The sequence below is a fragment of the Pelodiscus sinensis genome, chromosome 11 (genome assembly GCF_052426305.1).
Source record: "Pelodiscus sinensis isolate ZL-2025 chromosome 11, ASM5242630v1, whole genome shotgun sequence".
NCBI lineage: Eukaryota > Metazoa > Chordata > Testudines > Trionychidae > Pelodiscus > Pelodiscus sinensis.
In genome coordinates, this window is record NC_143062.1 from 10,040,841 (window position 1) to 10,063,301 (window position 22,461).

General features: G+C 48.2%; 1 protein-coding gene and 1 long non-coding RNA gene across 4 annotated transcripts in view; one reads left to right on the forward strand and one right to left on the reverse strand.

The window, feature by feature from the left end:
* Positions 1-9,920, reverse strand: part of LOC142830963 (uncharacterized) — a 56,316-nt gene extending 46,396 nt beyond the window's left edge. For both annotated transcript variants that reach the window (XR_012906536.2, XR_012906535.2), the window contains exon 1: positions 9,655-9,920. This is a non-coding gene — a long non-coding RNA (uncharacterized LOC142830963). The remainder of the gene's footprint in view (positions 1-9,654) is intronic.
* Positions 1-22,461, forward strand: part of POC1A (POC1 centriolar protein A) — a 161,852-nt gene that overhangs the window by 100,513 nt on the left and 38,878 nt on the right. The gene's annotated exons all lie outside the window — the stretch shown is intronic.

The following is a 22,461-nucleotide window of genomic DNA, read 5'->3' on the forward strand; positions in this document are numbered from 1 at the left end:
CTTCCACTCTCACGTTTCCTCAACACGACCCGGCATGGGGATGTGTAGGCTCAAGATTAATATACGCCTATAGGGAACGAAGCCATACTGGAATGAGAGGGTTTCTGTTACGCACCCATGTGTGGGCCAACTCCCGAGACCTCTCTCCTAGTCACAGTTCCTGCATTTTCTGAAATGGAGTGGGTCTATGCAGAGCTCTCTGACATCTGGCCTAGTTCAGAAATGCTTTGTGTGGTTTCCAGTTGGGTTGCTTCTATGGGTTGCGACGTCTTATAGGATGCTTGTTATCAGCTGTCGCTTGGTTCAAAGAGGCTAGCTGAATAGCAGCCATTAGCTCAAACAGGATTTTGAGGGTGACTGCAGGGAGAACTGTAAAATCAGATCCTCCCTGCTGTGAACTGCTGCAGCTTCAATGGAGATCTACACAAGCTAAGGACCAGGCCTGTTGTGTGTAATTGCTTGTGAATGGTTGGACTGTCACCTGGCCAGTTGGATATGGTGCAATAGCATTAATGGATCTAATGGTAACCAAGTGCTATACAGCCATGTGGCTCCACAGATCTCCCCAGGCTGTGTTGGAATTACATGGTTTCATGTTGCTTGTACCTATGAGGAAAATAGTGTAATAAAAACATGAGGCCAAATGTATCCCTAGTGTAACTCTGCCAAAGTAAAGTAGATTCCAGTTAGTTTAGTTTGCTGTTTCTCTTGTCATGATTCTGGGCACTAGCACAGCTTCATGGGGCTTGTTCATGACAAACTAGTGTTACAGGGAGATGTCCAAGGCTGGAGTGTAAACCATGAGGATAACCTCTCCAGTTTTCTTTGTTTTGAAGGGATCAGTGTAAATCACCAGATTGCCCACTGGGAAGCCAGGAGATGGCGGAGCAGGTAGGATGCAATTTAAAATGAACAAAGCGATAGCAAACCTGAGCTGATTGGAAGTCTGTGTGCTGTAGTGGTATGTTTATGTGCATTATTTTATTTGGTCACTAGAGGTCTCTCTGTGCTGTATAGAATTCGTGACAGTTCCTGGTAAATAAAGATGACAAAGCAGGAACACAAGTTGTGTGGAAGACTTGTAATTGTCATGGTTTATTTTAACAAAGATCTCGTGTTTAAGGTGAAACTATGACCAAGTCTCCACTGACAGGTGTAAGGTGCTAGTAGTTACAATGCTGCTCACAGAAAGCTGTGGAGATTTCCACTTCTTCAGATGAACGGAGTATTAAAAGTCCAGTTCCAAAATAAATAGGGGATGGGAGGGTGGGGGGAGAAGAAAGGGGGAAAATAGTGAATTAGAGTGCTCATATTACATGAAGCTGATAGAGAAGGTGCAAATTGTTCTTAGGGAACCATTGTTTGGTTTTTTAAGTCATTAGGATGTGGTAGGTAATGTGCTAGCCAGGTAATGCCTTTATTCATATCTTTGTGATGGGTCCGAAACCAGTAAATGAAGTTAAGTTCCAACGCTTCCCTGTGTATTTGGCTTGCGGAATTGGCCTGAAACAACACGTTGACATTGAGATCCATTAATGAGTGCCCAGGCAGATTAAAGTGTGCTCCAACAGATTTCTGTGTGTTGCCTTTTTGGATATCTGATTCATGTCCATTAATTCTTTCCTGTAAGACTGTCCAGTTTAGGCAATATACACGGCAGAGGGGCATTGCTGGTATTTGATGGCATAGATCACACTAGTGAATGTGCAGTTAAATGAGCTTTTGATGTGGTTGGGTCCAGTGATGAAATTGCTTGTGTAGATTGTGTGGACAGAGTTGGCACCGGGGCTGATTGCAGGAGCTGGTTCCTGGATGATTATGATGGAGGTGTGCTGTAAGTGAGGATTGGCTTGTCCCCCAAGGCTGTGAGAGTGAGGGGTCATTTTCCAGGATAGGTTGTAGATTGTTGATAATGAGTTGGAGGGGTTTAAGTTGTGAGCTGTAGGTGATGACAAGTGGAATTCTGTTTTCTCTTTTTGGCCAGTCTTGAAGTAGCTTATGTCTGGCTACTCTTCTGGCTCTGTCGATCTGTTTTTTCACTTCTCCGGGTGGGTATTTTGGTTTTAAGAATGCTCTATATAGATCCTGTAGGTGTTTCTCTGTGGGATTGGAGCAAATTTGGTTGTATTTTAGGGCTTGGCTGTAAACTATAGATTGAGAAGTGTGTCTTGGATGGAAGCTAGAAGCATGAAGATCAGTAGGTTTCTGGTATAAGGTGGTGGAAATGTGTCTGTCATGTAATTGTACTATAGTGTCAAGAAAGTGGAACTCTCATGTGGACTAATCCAGGCTGAGGTTGATGGTGGCGTGGAAGTTGTTGAAATCCCCGTGAAATTCTTCAAGAGTCTCTTTCCTGTGGGTCCATACAATGAAGATGTCAACTATGTAGTACAAGTAGAGTAAGAGAGCTAGAGGGTGAGAGCTGAGGAAATGTTCAAGGTTAGCCATAAAGACATTGGCATATTGTGGGGCCATGCAGGTGCCAATGGCTGTGCTGCTGACTTGAAAATACAAATTGTCCTCACCTACAACTACTTGCAATTGAGACAAAGTTGCAGAGTTCTGTAACCAGATACGCAGTGGTGTCATCGGGGATGGTGTTCCCGATAGCCTGTAATCTGTCTTCATGTGGAATGTTGGTGTAAAGAGCTTCTGTGTCCATGGTGGCCAGGATGGTGTTTTCAGGAAGATTATTGATGTCCTGTAGTTTCCTCAGGAAGTTGGTGGTGTCTTGAAAATCGCTAGGTGTGCTGGCAGCATAGGGTCTGAGCAGAGTCAATATAACCAGATAATCCTGTTGCCAATGCTTGAGATGATGGGTCATCCGGGATTTTTAGGTTTGTGTATCTTGGGTAGCAGATAGAAAACTCCTGGTTGGGGTTTCGGGGCGGGGGGTGTTTGTGTAAATTTGGTCCTTCATCTGAAGAAGTGGGTTGTACCCACGAAAGCTCATGATACCATCAACATGTTTTGTTAGTCTTACGGTGCTGCTAGACTATTAGTTGGTTTAAGTCTTTCCAGTTATAGACCACTCGGCTACCCCCTGAAGCTTTTGTGCCTGCATTGTGCTAGGGGATAGGGCACTCGCCTGGGAGAGCACAGGGTCATGGGTTCGTGTCCTGTCTCCCTCTGGTTGGGATGACCAAGTGCCGGGAAGCCCTGGGACAGTCAATATAAGAGGCCTCCCCGCGGTAAGGTGGTGGGGTGGGGTGGGGTGGGTTCCTGCATGGCCTGGGGATAGGGTGCTCGCTGGGGGAGGGCAGGGTCGTGGGCTCTAGTCTCGCCTCCTTTGGGTTGGGTCGGGACGGAACAACCAAGTGCCAGGCAGCCCCAGGCCAGGCAGGATAAGGGGCCTCCCTGCGGTAAGGTGGTGGGGCAGGTCATTGAGAGCAGTGCATTATGGGCAGGGTTCGACAAATAATGCAGTCTACTCACCTGTGGCGAGTAGATTGCAACCCGGAAGAGCCAGGTTTGGGCGATCTGCACCACGGTTCGGCGAGCCCTGATTATGGGAGTTATCCCACTGTTATCCCACTGTGTACCTGGCCGCAGGGTACCTTTGGGAAGGGTTTGTAATGCCGCATGGGCAGTCAGCATCACCCAGACCCATTGCTCCATGGTCATCCTGCTACACTGACAGCTGCTTTTCAACAGATGTGGGGAAAGAGGGGAGAGTATGACAAGGAATGTGTCAGTGTGTATGCGGGGCAGTGGCTATCTCTCAGCATGCTGTCTGTAAGTTCGGACAGTGGCAGGAAACAACCCCTCTTGAGGCAGTGGAAGGGGGAAATCCTAAAATCTCTGACCCACTCTCTCCCTCCTCCCCCCACCTCTTTGCCCAGCCTCTCTCTCATGCTCCCCACCTCTTTTCCCAGCCCCTCTCTCATGCTCACACAAACAGATCCCTGCCTCTGTGTTCAACAGCATGAGCATTTCATCTGGCTGGCTTGCTCTGTGTCCCGGAGCAAATCAGCACAGCCCGCAGGGTGTCCCAAACGGAGCTCTGCTGAGGGATATGCACCGACCTGCATGGCAGACAGCCAAGTTCCACAAACACAGAGCAGAAGGGATTTGAGGGATTATGGGCCATTTCTGGAGCCCAGTCAGGACACAACAATCAGTTCGTCTCCCCACTGGCTCCCTAGTTCTGTATCCAGAGCACAGCAAACTCGTTGAGGTGATTTACTTAGAGCACAGTAACCGTTGAGTTACTGCATGTTAAATGCTTTGCTAGTGTGGACATCTTGTCAGTCACGGTGCTGGGGGCTGATTTACCTCACAGTCGCTTGCCGGTGTGGACTTGGCCTGTGTTTCTGCAAATAGTGACAGATGCATCCTGCCCCTGCAGGAATTAAGAGGAGTTTTCAATTAGAACTTAGATCATGGAGATCGACTGGATGATAAACAATTATCCAATCGTCTCTGCTGGTGAGATGATTAAGGGCAGTTCCCTTCATTACAATGCCTGGTGCTGTGAACAAAATTCCCAGTAGAAAAAGCTTTATCCACCTACTTAAAAAACAAAACAGAACTAACTCCTATTTTTCAAACTTTAGTGCGTTACCGGGCCTCCGCCCAGCGTGTTGCCTGATGATGTGTGGCAGTAAATTATCTTGCGATGCCGGCAACACTTATCTTACAATGATCAGATAAATAAATAATTTACGAGGCTCTGCCCTGATTGGCATTGTGCAACTGAGGCCAGAGGCACAAAATTGGTTGCTAAGCCTATGTTTCCTTCTCTGATATGGGTAGGCAGAATGGAGTCAGCTGTAACCAAGTCGTAATCTTCGGTACAAGGACTGGGAAACTTCCTTTATTGTCACTTTTTGATACCCTCACCAACCTTTTTAGGACTTTTCTTCTGTTCCCTGTCTGTTCAGCCTCACATCTCCCTCTAGCCTCAAATCACCTCCTCCGTTTACTAGTCTGGTGGGGAAAATAACAGTTGCCAGTTTGTCACTAGACATTGGCCAATTGAAGACTGAGATGATTGTCCAAGCTGAAACCTAGCTTTGAGTGGTACTTGGTGGACCAGTACAGGGCCTGATACCAGTTCAGATTCTCAGGGCCTGATCCTACGAAGGGATCTACCAAGGTGGGCCCTAGCACAGCTGTGTAGAGACCTGCTGGCCCCAGACAGGTGGGTTCCTTTGTACTACTGGGGCCTGAGTTAGAGTTTGTGGCCTTGTTCGAATGTGTTGTGGTTGCAGTGTGCTGGAGAGTGCGGGGTTATTTATTCCTGAATAGTCATTTACAGCCTAGAAGTTCAATGTGTTCCTACGCTTGGTGTGACTAAGATGGAGGCTGGGTCGACATGGTCCAGGGAGTGAGCCTGGGGCTGATGCTCTGGAGTCTGATTGCATCTCTGCCACTAACTCGCTGTGTGACTGTGGACAAGTCCCTTGGGGCCCAGTCCTCGCTGGGGCTGAGATACCTGCTTGTGGACGGTAAGTGGCTTGATGGAGGGGCTCCGTGGTTTGTAAGAATTTCCTGCTGTTCCCTGTCTGTGTGAAGGGGGCGTAACACTTCTGAGGGTGCTGAATGAAGCAGCTATCTCCATTGACATGTGGCCCTGGGAAGCCACTGTTTGTGTTCATGGTCCCGGAGGCTGGTGCTATCACTGTCTGTATGTGGGGCAGGGGATGTTTGTCTGTTTTTCTCACCACACACCTCCCCTTTGGTGCATTCCGCCAAACTCTGCCCTGAATGCCAGCCAGCTTGGCAGAGAACCATGGAACTGGGAGATGCAGATCACCAATAAGGCTCTATTGCATCCACTCCTGCAAGTCCCTTCCTTGCTGGGGCTGCCCATGTGAGTAAGGGCCCTGATTGCACCATGGAGTGGGCTCAGAGGACTGCAGTACCTCATCTTACATCTACGTGATCGCTAGCTTGCCTCTTCTGCCGGGGAAGGGTTGTAACCAAGGCTTCAGATTTCATGTATAAACCAGAGTTTCCCAGCAAGATCGAGTGACTATTAACTGCAGTTGGAGCTGGGGAGCAAAGCCTGGAAACATTGTAACTCCACTCCTGACTTTCAGAAGAGCCGCAGAACTCTTGCCTCGGTTTGGAGTCATGGGAGTTCCTCGCCTCTGAATGTCGGACATGTAACTTCTAGGGCCCCCACTCTGGTGTCAGGCCCCCTCCTCATCCGTTCCGTGCCAGGGACAAGGTGAACACCAGGAAGAAAAGAGTCCTCTTAGCTTGGCATTGGGCTTCCAGCAAATCTCCCTGGAAAACAGGAAGCCCTGTATCAGAGTATGTGAAACGCGGCCCCACCTGGTTTAAGTTACCGGCTCAGTGAGCCTGGCTTTACTGAAATAAGCACGTTCCCTTTGGCTTGCTTGATCCAGCACAGATGTCTGGTGTGTCCAGAGCCTGCACAATGTTTTTTACAAAAACATTGTTTGGGTAGAATGTTAGTCTTTGTGGTTCCTGCTATTAAATAGTCTGAGCCGGCTGGCCAAGGGAGTCGATTTTTGAATCCCCTGCTTTTCTTCTCAACTGTGGCAAAATTCTTCCTTTCTTTCTCCTCTTCGCATTCCCAAACCCAGCAAAACACAAACCATGTGCCATTGGCACGGAGGCTGAAATGCTGCCTGGTGCAAGGGGAATGGCAGGTCGGGGGCTCAGGACAATAACATCTTCCTATTTTCCGAGGAAAAGTTTCATGCTGACGTGACAAGGCCTTTGCTTTGCTTTCTTCTGCTTTATTCATCCCAGAGGACATTGCAGTCGATGGAAACGGAAACCTAATATTCCTGCTATAAACATTTCCATGCATATTTACCAGCACCACACAGAGCTGGTAACCAGAAATCTCCCCCTCCCCCCCTCCCCCCGGCCTTCATTTGTTTGTTTCTTCACCTGTTCCCCTTTGCCCATGAAGTGTGGGAAGAAGAGGGCTCCTGAATTCACGCTGCTCACACACTGAGGCTGGTGCTGGAGAGTTCTGTGTGCCGGGGGAGAGGTGGCGCCCACTCTGGTTGAGCTGTTGAGGCGAGAGTTCATTCCTGACAGCTGCAGGAAGAAGAGGCAAGGGAGCTGATGACGTAAGGGAATTTTGGCATCTGATCACTGCACCATCCTCTTGTTTGGACCATGGTCTCTGGTGGCTGAGAGCGAGCTGAGGCAGGGGTGTTCACTGCACTACTGAGATTGGAGGAGGGCATGGAGTCAGCCTGTACCGTTAAGTGCTCTTTTACCTGAGAGCCTTCAAGGGAGATGGAGCCGTGGCCCAGCAGAGCGTATTTAAATGTTACCTTCCTGACTCTGTGCATCTGAAGAACAGCAAGAGGAGGAAAGTTGGAGTCTCGTTACAAAAATGTAGCCCCTTGAGTGCACTGTGGTAACACCAAGTCTGTGTTTATGGTCATCGTTTGTGGTGCCGGCTAGGAGCCCCTGATCCCGAAGTAGGATCCCATTGTGCTTGGTGCTGTACAAACCAAACAGAATGTCACTGCCTCATTGCCGCCTACTGGTCCTGGGTGTTGTAGGCAAAGTTATTCTGCTGTTAGATAGCACAGCCCTTGGAAAGGAGATGTCCAATTTCAGGTTAAGTGCGTGACCGTGACTCTTCCCCTTTGCATGTGCAGGGTTCTGGACCGCCTGTGATTGCCCGCTACAGTTGGTCAAAGGAAAGGCAAATGGTTCTGCGCTAATATTGACAAAGCTTTTCTATGGTGTTCTGGCCCAGTGCCAGAGGTCTAAAATTCGAACCATTCCAACCAGCTCTAGAGCTGGTGGAGAAACAAGAGCGACTTTTTGTTCTTTGCAAAAATCTAGTTCATGCCTCCCGCCCATTTCACAACTTTTGATGAAATGTAAAAAAAACCCACCCTCTCTCTCACAAATGAGCTGTCAAACGCAATGTAACCCATAATCTGTGTTGTTTTTTTGAAAATGGTGTGCTAAATGGTCTTTCTCAAGGCCTGCTCTGCCCTGTTCTCTTACAACTACATCTTCATGTAGTCAGAGATGCGTAATGAAGTGGTAACATTTTTTGTACATGTTCAAATCATCATGGGCCTCTCTGGCTTTAGGATCTATAAATCTATAGACACACACATTGTTTGAAAAACTCTGCCCTGAACAAGTTCTGTGATGCATGTTTCAGTCTAGTTTAGAGTTCTGTTCATGGGAGTCTGGGGGAGAGCTATTTCTGCTGGGGAGAAAATTCATATTTGTGATTGCTCCTCTACTTAATCGACTGTACATTTGAGAGAGTTTGTCTGGGGCACCTGACACGGGCTACTGTTGGGCTAGATGGACCTTTGATCTGACCTAGTCTGGCCTTTCTTATATGTTGCCCTGGGACTGTGTGTCTTTTCTGAGATCCAGCTATAGGGGATTAGTTTGGGAATGGGAAGGGAAAGGACAGAAAATGTTTCCAATCCCGTTGATTTATCTTCCACTTCCTCCGAACTGCATTCTTGACACCTACTACGTTTCTTCCTGGGCATCCCAAACAAGGCCCAGAGGTGCCTTTATCTTGGGATCTCTGGAAATGATGGAAGAATGAGTTGGACTGATTTTCATGCTCCCTAGCTAATAGCGGGGCTGGGCATGGACTTGTTGTTTTACTACGCTAGGAACGTCTTGGCCTGTGCTGAGCTTCCTGCTTTTCAACAGCAGAGTGAAGGGTTCCTGGAAAACTGGGCTGCATGCAGGTTAGCCTGGTGGAGAAGCTCCTAATGAGGCACTTGTGGCTGCCAGCTGGCAGCAAGTAGCCGACTCGTTTGCCAGAGGCATCTTATCGGGAACATCAGCACCGCTCCCTTGAGGATTTCCAACATCTGAGAGAGGGGAGCGAGTGGCGAACCCAAGAGATTAAGAAGTTTCAGGCTGCGGCTTGAACAGATTTATCTTCAAAAAAGAGCCAGATAGAATAGGTCCTTTGATGGCTATTAGCCAGGCTGGGCAGGGAGGGTGTCCCAAGCCTGTTTGTCAGAAGCTGGGAATGGGTGATGGGGGGGAGGGTAATGGGGATCACTTGATGATTCCCTGTTCTGTTCAGTCCCTTTGGGACACCTGTTGGAGGACAGGTTACTGAGCTAGCTGGACCATTGGTTTGACCCAGTCTGGCTATTCGTTCTTATATCTCTTTCTTGTTGGCGACCGCTCCCAAAGCTAGTGAATACTGAGAGAGTCACTTCTCTGGACTGCGCTGCAAGGGAAGTTGGACAAAATACATTAACTAATCCGCTGTTTAGGGTATGTGTCAAGGCTGTTCCCTACTCCTGCACTCCGAGTGCAGGAGGTGGGGGCCTGCAAGCTATTTTAAAAACAGCCTGCCACTAAAGGCTTGACACAGCTCCCCATGGTCACAGATTCCCTGGCCTTGGATTGATATTGCTGCTACCATTGAAATGCAAAACCCCCATTGAGCACCCAAGAAGGTGCATTTGGGATTTTTTTTTCCTGTGGGGTACCCTTAGGCTCTTTAAACCTCCCTCCTAGTAGTACGGCTTGCAGTCATAGGCATGTGCACACAGAATCTCCTGCCTTCTAAGACACAGGAATCAGAGCATGGCCTTAAAAGGGTGATTTATTAACAGAACAAAGAAAATATGGTTGGTTGAAATATTGCCTGGTTGCTAAGTGTTACAGAGCAACTGGGGGAGGGGGGTATTAAAACGTAGTTTTACTCACCCAGCTGTAGTTCCAAGATTGAGTCCTTCCCTAGGCATGGATGTCGCTGGATTCTCCATTCCTGGCTCCCTAGCTTAATTCATATCTCCCAGGCTCTGCTCTGGTCACACAAAAATAGAAACAGGAAGGCCACTGCTTCCAATTCAAATCCCCACACTGTTTCCGTTGGCTCTCCTGGTTTCCTGCCAACTCACTTCCTGCTTCCCTCGCCTTAGTGTGGAGGTCAGAGGTTCTGAAGCCATTGCCAATGTACTCAGTGCACTTGACAACTCCAATCAGAGCCTGCCGCCTGTCCAGGCGGGCTGCCCTTCAAACACCCAGTGGATAACTGGAATACATTGGAAGGCGCATTCCATGATGCAATACATCATGGAAAGGATCTGGGTGTTAGTGGATTACAAACTAAATATGGGTGAATATGCACCATACTGGGATGTATTAACACCATTCTGGGAGTGTTGTAAGCAAGATGCAAGTAGTAATTCTTATCAGCGCTGAGAAAAGCAGAACAACGTCCAGCCCTGAGCCCCGCACATCCGGAAAGATGTGGAGAAATTGGAGAAGGCCCAGAGGAGAGCAACAAAAATAACTGAGAATCTAGAAGACACAACCTATATGGAGAGAGTGAAATAATTGTGTGTGTGTCTGGATGGAAGAAGAGAGGCCTGAGGAGACACACATATGTCTTAAAGTACATGAAAGGTTGTTATAAAGAGGAGGGGGATAATCTGACCTCCTTAACTGATGAGGAGACAAGAAGCAATGGACTTAAATTGCAGCCAAAGAGGTTGACGTTGGACATTAGGAAAAACTTCCTCTCAGAGTGGTTAAACATTGGCATAAATTGCCTAGGGACGTTGCAGAATCTCCATAATTTCAAGAAAGATGTGGAGAAATTGGGGAGGGTCCAGAGAAGACCAACAAAAGTAATTACAGGTCTAGAAAACATGACCTTTGAGGAAAGACTGAAAGGATTGGGCTTGTTTAGTTTAGAAAAGCGAAGACTGAGGAGGGACATGATAGCAGCTTTCAAGTACCTAAAAGGGTGTTAGGAGGAGGAGGGAGAAATATAGTTCTCCTTGACCTCTGAGTGTAGGACAAGAAGCAATGGGCTTAAACTGCAGCAAGGGAGGTTTAGTTTGGACATTAGGAAAAACTTCCTACTTGTCAGGGTTGTTAGCACTGGAATACATTGTCCTGCATTTTGCTTCAACTACCCCAGACTAACACGGCTACATTTCTATCACTATTGCCTAAGGAGGTTGTGGAATCCCCATCTGTGGAGATTTTTAAGAGCAGGTTAGACAAATGCCTTTCAGGGATGGTCTAAGTAATATTTAATCTTGCCTTAGTGCAGGGGACTGGACTAGATAACCTCTCGAGTTACCAGCCCTATGGTGCGGGGATTCTACGTCTAGATCTAGGAACACAGACTGCAGGTCATTCTTATGCAAATCTATCTTGGGAAGCAGCGATGCTGAAAAAGTTTCTGCCCCTCGAGCGCCAGAAAGGGCTTTGGTTTCACAGCTTCCCTGTCAGCAGGCAGCACCTCCCTGCTGTGGTACTGGGAACAGTCCATAGGAACACTTATAGCTGCCTGAGGGTGGGAAATGGTTCTGGGGGTTAAAGCAAAGGCTTGGTAGCAAAGGGCTCTGGGTTCTGTTCCCAGCCCTGCTGCAGACTTCCCTGCGTCTGTCCCTGAAGTTAGTTATTTATAAACTGTTCAGCTGCAATTCCCTACAGATGCCCTACAGTCCAAGGCTGCTGGTGTATACTCGGAGACCCCCCCCCCCCCCCGACTTCATTGGAGTTACTCTGGATTTACAAGGGCTTGCACGAAATTGGAACCTGTGCCTCTGTCAGTTCTATTGTAGACTGGCATCATGCACCCGCCAGAGAGCTGGAGCCCTGGGGGCTTGAAACGTGTTTTAACGGTACGCCGTGGGCAGGGGATGTAGTGGACAGAGCTTTAACTCATATGAGTTTGGCCCCCAGTGCTGGACTACTCTGTATAGAATAAATGCTGCATGGACGTGTCTAAGCCCTGTGCTTGGCTACACTCCGTTTCCAGCAAAGCTAGTGTTGCCTTCCAGAAAGGGAGCCTGTGGGCTGCTGGTGTTTACATCCAAGATCCAGTTCCACCATTGAGAGCAATGGGCCTACGCAGCAGCTTTCAGATCTGGACTGAAACTCTCCCGGACTCCAGAAAATTCCAATGCCAGGTTTTGCTGGAGGCCCATCTCTCTGCAATTCTGGATAAGGGCGGAGGGTGGGGATGATAAGCACGTCACACTGGCTCAGACCTTGCGTGAAACCAACATTGTGTGCAGCCCTGCCAGTGGAACCCCACTGCCACGGTGATCCTGCTGTAAGTCACCTGCCATGTTCCAGGCTTTGGACACCACCCAACAGTCAGTAGCTGTAAAACAGAGACCAAAAAGCTTGTTCTCTGTGTTCTAACATCCCGGTGTGCTCTGTCCAATGGGACTGACAGTCTTGCTGGACCCCGGAAGGGGCGTGGCCTCAGCCAGAAGGGGTGGAGCCTGGGGCTACGCTCCCCCAGGAGTGCTCTGTGCCAGGCTCTGGTGGCCCTTTTGAATCACCAGGTCCCGGCACAGTTTTGTACTTTGCTCCTTCCCCCAGCAGTGGGCCTGGCCCCATCTTTTTGGTACTGCTCTTCGGAGTTTTCGATCTTTGGGGCAGGAGCTGTCTTTACGCTGAGTTTTCCTGAGCACCGAGCAGATGATAATGAATGAGGTGGTTTCACAACTGCAGTCGGCCTTTCTCAGCATGGAGTGATGTGCAATATGCTTTTCTCAACCCCCAAACTCCCTCTCCCCCAGTGATTCTACTTGGACACGCTAAGCAGGGCAGGTCCACTCGTGCCTGCAGTGACTCAGAGATGGGCAGGCCCTGAAGACAGTGGAGGTGGCAGACCATCACTTGGCTGCAGGGTAAGCAGGTTTTGTCAGCCCCACTTCTTGTTTTAGAAATGTGCATGTGGGAAGTAGAACAGCTAGGTCCTCCCTGCTCCCTGAGGGTAAATCGACACCTTGGGAAACCCCAGCCATCAGCAAGGGCTTGGGATGTGTAAAAGGGGTGTGCTTCTGAGCAGGAAGCTTGGATCCCCGGATCCCTGGCTGGCAGCATGTCTCATGCACTTCCCGAGGGGCTGTGTTCCTTGCCTGGTGAACGCTAGTGAGCAATTGGTGGTGTAAGCCGGGTGAAAGCTCCCTAGGCCAGGCCGAGAGAGGGCTCGTCGTGTCCCGGTCAGCACACGGCTGTAGATTGGCTTTGAGATTTTCTCTATTGCCTCAGGGCAGGAGTCCAGCCTCAGCTGATTGGCAATTATTCCAGCAGGCTGGAAAAATCAAACACATGTTGTGTAATAGCTTGAGCACCTTGTCATATTTTTTTCTTCCTACAGAAAAGGAACCATTTTGTTAAAAAAAAATTATAAAAAATGATTGTTTTGGAGGAAAAAATTGCCTGGGCTGGGTTTTCCCCCAAATTTTTTTCTTCTGCTGTTTCCCCTATTTTTTTTCTTCCCCCTTTTTTTCCCTTTCTCTATTTTGCCACTGAAAAGAGAAAAATGGGAAAAAACACAAGTTTTCAGTGTGTAACATCCTCCCAGATTAGATACGTTAATTACTGTTTAAAACAATCAGTTAAACTGCTCTGGCTGGGTTAACCAATTACCCAGTAAACATGCTGGTAAGGCTCATGCTTACCAGGTGACCAGGTAACTGTTTACATCCCTACCGCAGATATTAAAAAAGCCATTTTCTACCCTCAAAAATCTTGTTTGAAAAATGTCAACCAGCTCCAGCTATCGCTTTGCAAAGCAGTCTGCTCTCCGCGGACTCGCCAGACGAGCAGCATATCTACTCTGTGGTAAATCTGGCATCGCCAGTCTTAACAGCCTTTCCTGCTGCATGGGAGCCCAGGGGCCATAGGAGCCCTTATCCCTGGAAGAAATGTAATTAGGAGTGGAGCAATCAGTCCATGTGACCATGGGACTCAAAATTAATCAAGAGGGCATCAACGCAGCATGTGCTTCGCCGTAGAAGCTGAGAATATAGGATTCAATAGGTTGTTCTTCACCGTCTCCATCCAGAAGTTCAAACATAAGCCTGAATCTAGCTCTAGTTAATTTTCTGAGGGAGCCATGTGGAAAGTTCCCCTGCACAGCTGGAGAGAGAAACCACAGCTACTTTCCTACTGGCTGTGCTGTGGTGCTTGCCGCAAGCAAAAGTCTGCTAGTTCATGGCTGTGCAGCGCTTCGCCACTTGGAGCATTCGTGCCTCTGGGCTTTGCAGTGGGAGAAATTTCAGTTCTCCTCACAGAAATGACTGTAGCGTAGTTGTGCTGGATGGGAATGTCTCCGTATGTGACATTTTGGTAGCCTGCTGTAGCTCCTTCTGCTTTTGAGGGGCTCGTTTTCCAGCCATTGAAACTCGAGAGGACTGGCTTGGCCTTTGGAAGATGCTGAAGTCAGACCTTCACATTCTGTCCACGTGTATCTTCCATGGCAACCACATCTTCAAAGTGGCTCTTGTCTCTATGCCTCCATCTCTCTTTACTGCAGCTTCTTGCAAACCCTCATGGCTTTATCCTGAGGCTGTCCTTGTCGGGTGGGGTGGCATCATTCCCATTGCACAGATGGGCAACAGAGTCGCAGAGATACTGATGCAATCATCTAGATTTGGAGGGCACGTGGAGCCATTATGACGCTCTAGTTTGAGCTGCATCACAGGCTCCTAGAACCCCGCTCAGTGATTCTTGTGGCAAGCCCAGAACCTCTGGCTGAGCTAGAGAGTCTCTTTTAGAGACCAGTCCAACCCTGAGGTCCAGAATTCAGGTGAGACAGACTCCACCACACACTTAGGTAAATTAGCCCAGCAGCAAATGAATTTCACTGCTAAAAATTGGGCTTTTTTCCAGTGCAGCTTCAGCTACTAGTTGAGAAATGTGGCCAAAGTCCCCTGCAAAACAGTGGCTTCAAGTCTGAGAAGGTGAGGGCCGTTAACCGATCGCTTTGGTTTGCTGACTTTCCAAACCCAGACTTTCCAAAAATTTAATGGAAAAGTTGTTTTTCCAAAAGGTTAGTTGGCAGTTGAATACAACATTTTTTTTTTTTATTTCAAGCATTTTTAAACTTGTTTAAGTTTTAAAAAAGAAGGAATTTTCCAACGGAAAAGTCTTTTTGAATGGAAAAAGGGGAATGCTTCCTTTTTGAAAATGCTGGATGCTCCCCCCCCCCCCCCCATCTGTAACAAATTTCACAAAATGAACAAAGATGCAACATAAATCAGCCTGAAAAACCCCCAGAGTTGGTTTGGGGACCTTCACTCCAGAGGTACCCGAAGGCTAATCCACAAGGCCCTGATACAATCCGTTACAGAAGGTGCTTTGACAAGGGCAGTACGAGGAGATACCGTACCAATGTGACGCTCTTCCTGTACTTGAGGCCATTGGTGTTTGGGAGACGCTCGGTTTGACCGTAAAATCAGGCACCTCCGATCCTGTTTGCTTCTGTTTGTTCTTTAGTGTCTTCTCCATATTGCCCTGGCTGAAATCTCTCTCTTCCAGCAAGGCTTTTCCTAAGCTTGAATTCATTCCCATTCCTTGCCTGGCTGTGCGGCAGAGCCCTTCCTCTGCAGCATCACAGTCATTTCTATAGCAACTGCACGTGCGGCGGTGTAATAATGTCAGATTAGGGCCACTTCATTGTACATGACAAAAGGAAGAGATTCCCCAGCTGTCGGGGTGAAAATGATTTGCACACAGGCTGGTTAGCTGAGGGCGAGCCAGCCTTTTGAGATGCAGGGGATGATGTTTATTCAGTGCGGTAGATGCTTATTAATGATCATTATTTGATTAAGCGTCCTAGCCATGATTTGCTGGTGCTGGGGAGAGGTGATTTCTCACACATGTATCCTGTGAACTGGGAAACAAAGCCCCCAAGTAGAGAGAGTTTGTTGTCCTAGAGAGAGCCTGAACCATTATCACAGATCCAAATTTGGACTGGCCTCTGCAGCTCACCCCTCTGTTCATCATGGGACTAGGGCGGGGTGGGCAAGGTAGAAATGAGGCCCCCTTCTGCTCTGCCACCAGTGTAAATCCAGAGCTCACCAGTCCTCTGATGCCAAAGCCTTTTTCAGCAGCAGGAGCTTCTTTCACGCCATCCTCCGCACCCAACGGTGTCTAGGGATGAGAGGGCAGTTCAGTCTCCGAGCTCCAAACAGCCTTTGGTTGCTCGGCTGGGGGGCCTGCCCACCATGGGTCAGGACTGAACCAGAACCTTGGGCACTGAAAACACAAGCGTCTATGACCTGAGTAATGGACTACAAATTCCCTAACCCAGCGGTGGGACTCTGTGGGCCTGCAGGCCACTTGGGCCCATTGGGGTTCCACGTGTGGCCCATGCACAGGGTTGCCAGATTCCACTGCTTTCCGTCTGTGTCGTTTTTCTCCTACCAGTATGACCCAAGTGACATGCATGTGAAGTGAGGTGCATGCTGACTGCACACAGCATTGACTGTGAGAGCCGGGCGCTCCCCCTGCAGCCAATCAGAGTGCTGCTACACCAGGGGTGGGAAAAGGGCCTCCGCAGGCCAGATCCAGCCCACCAAGCAGGTTGATCTGGCCCACGGAGGCCCTGCCGCTCCCCCCGCCCCTAGACCAATCAAGGTCTAGAGACTGGGGAGCGTGAGGTGCTTAGAGTCAAAGGCAGGGAGCGAGAGATTTGTGCTCTCCCACCCCCAGGCTAATCAGGGTTTGGGGGTGGGAGGAGTGTGCAAAGTGTCCTCCCGCCCTGCAAGGAGTGTGGCACTTCTAAGTGCCCTGTGCTCCTTGCAGGATGGGGGCAGGGTGGGAAAAAACGTCATGTGCTCCCTCCCGACCCTCAAGCCCTGATTGGGCAGGGGGGAAGGAGGGAGCATGTGCAGTCTCCTCCCACTGCCAGGGACACAGGAACCTAGAGGGAACCTAGGTGGTTCTCGCTGCGGGGGAGGGAGCAAAGATTTCACACGCTTCCCCACCCACAGACCAATCAGTGTCTGTGGGCGGGGAAACATGGAAGTGTTCTGCCCCCACCCTTTCCACCTGAGCAATTTCTCAAGTGGCCCCCGGTCAAAAATTATTGCCCACCCCTGTTCACAGTGAGCAGCAGTGCCCTGACTCAGGAGACCATGTTGGTTATGACAATCTTGTGGTCATTCATATGGCCCACTCACTTGCTCACAACTACCTAACCCCCCGGACAGCAGACTTAACCTCTGAGGACAACCAGTCATGAGAGGGAGCCAAAGTCCTATGCTCTGGTTACTGGCGTTAGACTACTATGGGGAGGGCACTGTTGTTGATGCTGACACCACTGGGCTCCACCACCTAATCTGGAGGCTGCTTCTTGAAGCATGAATGCTTGTAGCTTGATTCGTACCTCCGGAGGCCTTGTCCAAGTTAGGCGGTGGTGCTCCTACTTCAGTTGCTTTTACTCGGGGTGGTGGTTAGTGATAGAGCATAACTAGAATTTCCCCTGACTTCATGTCTATCAAAGAGATCAATCCTCAGAGACTAATATGATTGCCTGAGCATTATTTTGGATAATTAGTTGTCACATTTAATGTAATTGAATTAGCAATAAATGCAGAAGCAATTAAAAATGCCCAGCTGAAGTACACTTTTCCATAGGAATGAACTGTTCCTAGGGGCTAGTTTGGAAGGGCCATGAGGAATGGGGTTGGATCCAGAGAGTCTCTTAAAGATGCAAAATCCAAAGAGGTCAGATTTAAGACCTGAGTTAAGCAAGTTTGACAATAGTGATTTCTGGGGATTTGTTCCATTGACCATCTGAACTGGTCGGTGGGGTGGGCTTAGTGAAATATGGCGTGTTTTGTGCTGGGGAATGTTTTCAGTTGTGAGATCATGGTGGAAGAAGACAAATATGATCAGGAACTCTAGATGCTCCATAAATGCATGGCTGTTTGGCTCTACGTGTGGAAAGTCTGGTTCGTACCTGAGCACAGCAAAGCCCAGACACACTGCTTGCTTTTTTCCAATACTGGGCCACCCACGTCTTCACTCTAGGAAATGTAGTGGAAAGCATTTCTCACTGGCTTGTCATTCGTCCGTTAGTCTACTCTTTAGAATAGCATGAGTGTTCACAGTGGACGTGTTCATACCGCCTCTTCAATGCTTTGAGAGTTATCCAGTCAAAGAGCAGAGACAATACCATGTAACCGTGCGGACCACTCAGAAAGCTGGCATAGCAAATTGTGAACAGCAGTTATTAGACGGAATAGTCTTGGACTAATTTACATGGAAGCCATAAGGTGAAATGCAGACATAAACCGTTCATGAGTATGTTCCAAGTAACACACAAATCCACAGACATAAAAGCCAGTTCATGGAAAATTCTTGAATGGGATAAATTCACTGAATTACCTGCTGTAAATAATCAGTTCAATTCTGAACATACAGGTGAGTGTTTTATTGCTTGAAAAACTAGTGGCAGGTGCAAAATCAAAATACTTTTTCATCAGTAAGAGGCCCTCTTATGGATCTACACCTGTTGTTAGTAGAGAGACCTGATTAAAACAGATTGGACAGCCAATTTCAGCCCTTGGAGATGCGCGTGTAGTGCCCCTGGATTTCAGTGGGAGTTGAACAAGGCTTTTGTGAGGGAGCAAAATAAAGTAAAGGTTTATATGTGTGTCTCTTTCACAATAAGTCAAACAGCCTGGTTTGTAGAAGCCATTTGTCTAGGTCAGTGGTCACCAACCAGTAGCTCAGGATCTACTGGTAGATCCTGGAGCCTCTGAGCTGATCCGGATTGGTTTGGCTGGGAGGCTATCAAGTGTCCCTCCAACCACTGCCATTGTTTTCTTGCCCCTGCCTTGGAGCTGCCCCCCAGGAGCCTTCTGCTTGCTCTGCCGGGGGAGGGGAGTGGGAGGGATGACAAAGGATGGAGTACTGATGTCAGGGTGTCCCCTTCCCACCACCTACACAGCATGAAGAGGGGCCGGACCTCAGAGAAGGGGCCGGGAAGGAGGCGGGACAAGGGTATTTGGGTCTGAGGTAGATCCTGGATTGACTTACATTCAAAAGTGACCTTGTGCTTAAAAAGGTTGGAGACCACTGGTCTAGCTGTATGTGTCAGGGCACATTGATGGCCCTCACTCATAGCCATTAATTTGGCAGCTATTAATTAGAGAGAATTATGGCCGGGCTGTGATTACAGGGAGCCATGACAACGTAGGGGAATTCTTATTACTACAGTCACCACTGAAGTGATGCACAAGGTGGTTTTTTCTGACCTAGGCCAGGTCTACATTAGACCTGGAAGGTCAGGTTAAGGAACGCAACTCTAGTTATGTAAAATACATAGCTGGAGTCAGCTTACTTTGAGCTGAGCTTGGTGCTGTCTTCACAGAGGGAGGCTGACAGGAGCAAACGCTCCTTTCGGCTTCCCTTACTCTTCACGAAGAGTATGAGTACCTGCATTGACCGGGGGTGCCCTCAGCATTTGATTTAGCGGGTCCTTACTAGACCTACTAAATCAAACTTCAGAAGATTGATCTCCAGCACAGCAAGTGAAGATGTGGCCCTACTAACCATGAGCCATAATTGAGTGGGGTCCAGGGTAAAGAGGCAAAACAAAGATGGCTTCCAAACAGAGAATTTGACAGTCCAGGGGAGCTAATATTGTTTGTATGATGATGTGTGACTCAGTTTACCTATTTGGTATCTTGTGCATAGCATTAAACCAGAGGGAGGTTTTAGTAAGGAAACAGACAGGATCCAAAGCAATGAGAGAGGAGGCTTTTTAAAGGGAGCTATTAACTGGGGAATGCCCTATCTGGGTCCATCCAGGCTGACAAGGTTTATTCTTCCCTCGGATCAAAGGGGATATTCATGCTACAGAGATTCTCGCATGATTGAATGGGTTATAAGCAGTACCTGGCTTTTGGGGGAGATGCAGACACTGAGGGAGAGGGAGACTAACAAGATTTTTGCCAGAGACATGGGTTACAGGGCAGTGGGGAACTGACTAAAATTTGCAAGAGAAGATTGTGATGAAGGTACAAGCCAAGCCCCCTTTTTTTTATTGGATCCCTTTGCTGCTGTTGCTATTTATTTATGGTAGTTCCTAAGAGCCAGCCAAGAACGGGACTGGCGATGTGGAAGCACAGGAATCGCTGGTCTCTGCCCCCGGACAGCTTCCAATCTCCATAGACAACCCAGACGTGGGTCGAACACCCCAGCAGAGCGAACAGTGGGATTACGACAAACACTCTGTTAGTTCTGGGATTTGTCGATTGATTTGTTCAGGGTGGGGTTATTAAAGTGGGGTTCAATGAAATGACAATAGAAGGAAAGGGGGTTGTGGGAGAAGAGGTAAGGGGCAGCATAGAATGGGGAATCACTTTAAACAGCCATGGGTTGCGGGCTCCTGGAGGAAAAGAATATTCGCTGGGCCTGAACAAGAGCAGTTGTGGTAGGGCCAGACAGCTGCACCCAGAGATTCAAAAAGGGTGCCCATGTCAAGGTCTAAAGGGAGCTAAAGTCCAGCTTGATGTATAACTGAGTCAGCCTGGAACAAAAGTACCCGGAATATTGGGTTGTAATGTAGACTGGCACCCTCCACTTCCAACCGCCACATTGCTTGCTTTCTACTCTGCCGCAGCCATTTGTGTGTGTGTTTTGACACATCACCTGGGTAACACACTGACTCATGGCATGATAGAAGCACCCTCAGCACTGGCATTACTCAACCTCTGTCCCTTTCGATGGTTTCAAACCCATCTTGTGGGTTCTCTTTCCCTAGGAAATGACTCAGCAGGCTTTTGCCCAGGCACTAAACTCTTCCTCTGGCACCGACATGTTAACAGCGGAGCCACAAACGAGAACCTGTGTGCGTGTGATTGCCCCTGGCATTTGTCCGTGTGCTGGTTTTAGGTGCATTTGAGTCATGAGCTTGGAGGAACAATGCCTACGTTAGACACGGTTAACTCTTGCTCCAGAAAATGGCAGCTGTCTTGACAAGCTTATGTCTCTGTAGGTTCATTTGAACCTCTGCATCCCTGTGTGGGCACATCCTTCATGTTGTGTGGTTTTCCTTCCTGTAGGTCAAAGGCCTTGGAGAGGTTGGCTGGTGTCCTAGTGCCCTTATGTCAGTTCTGCACAATGGAGCTGTGGGAATAATTCAAAGCAAAGAAACTTTGTTGAATGTGTCCTCTCTCTACACTGGCAGAATGTCCAGGTTAGCTCAGATTGATTAATGATTCAGAATTATTCAGTGAACTCTTTCTCTAGTTGCAGTAAATTCATGGAGGCTAGGTCCATCAATGGCTATTAGGCAGGACGGGCAGGGAGGGTGTCCCTAGCCTCGGTTTGTCAGAGGCTGGCAATGGGCGACAGAGGAGAGATCACTTGATGATTCCCTGTTCTATTCACTCCCTCTGGAGCATCTAGTATTGGCCACTGTTGGCAGACAGGACACTGGGCTAGGTGGACCTTTGGTCTGACCCAGTCTGGCCGTTCTTATGTTCTAATGACTAAACTGCAAAATTCCAGTTATGTAGCTTAGCTGGGGAGTGATCACATGACAGCCTTGCTGTTCCCAGCTTGCAGGCATATAAATTACTCTTTAATACTCAGTTTCGGGAAGTGGGGGTTATTTTGTATAGAAAAATGAATCTGAAACTCCGTTTCCAATAATATTTGAGGATAAGCTGAAAACCGGAGAGGGGGGAAATGTCAGAAATGGAAAGTAATGTTTTTCCCCGTGTTTAGAAAAGAAGCGATGGTTCAGATTGAATGTTTTGCACATCAGTGTACACTGAGGTTTGTTTTAGACTAGTTCAGGACCAGCCCGGACAAGGGAAAAACCATCACAAGTTTATTATCAAAAGTTCAGATTTAAGAAATTGTGAGTGAGGATAATGAAAGCAGGTGACATATAAAACAAAAATAGAACATGCTTTCCAGAGACTAAATTTAGCAGGATAATCACTAGTCTAAATACACCTTAAATGTTTTCTGTGGCATTTCAACCAGGGCTGGTTGTGATCCTGTTTCCGTTAATGTAATTGCTCAAGTACTTCCCTAGGGGTGTTTGTCTTTTTTGCCTTTTTATATCACCCCAAAATTCCTCATCTGCCCCAGACAGGACAACATCATTCAGTCTCTTGTCTCTGTTGACCTCACAACCCGCTGTGAATGGGTCTTCCACAGGATAGGATTACTACGCTTAATTTGCAAGGCAGACCAAGCAAGACAGGCGCGTTTACATCCTTTCTTTGGCAGGAACGTGTTGCCAACCTAGCCTTGATACTGACTTGGAGAGCATATTTTCATTGTGTACATAACTCCTTGCATCGTATCTGGACATTCTTTTCACTTAGTTATTAATGACTCGCCTGACCCTGGCTTTCATTTAAAATCAGACCTGGCATTCTTTGGTGAACCAGAATGCATGGATTGGGATCAGGGTTCTTTTGTTACTCCCTTGCCAGCGGGCAACGTCTGAGCAGTTCATAGAATCACAGAACCCTAGGGCTGGAAGAGATCTCAGGAGGTCATCGAGTCCAGCCCCCTGCTAAACAAAGGGCCAGTTCCAACTCAACCAAAGTTCTAGGTGTAGCTGAGTGGCTTGGCATGTAAGAAATTGAAGAATCCACAATGACAGTCAAATTCTTGGCCTCCTTCCCTAGGAAAGCATTTCCTGGGATGTCCTTCCCGACACCGGTATTTCTCCAGCCTGGTTCCACCCTATTTTGTCATATCCACTGAATCTCACTT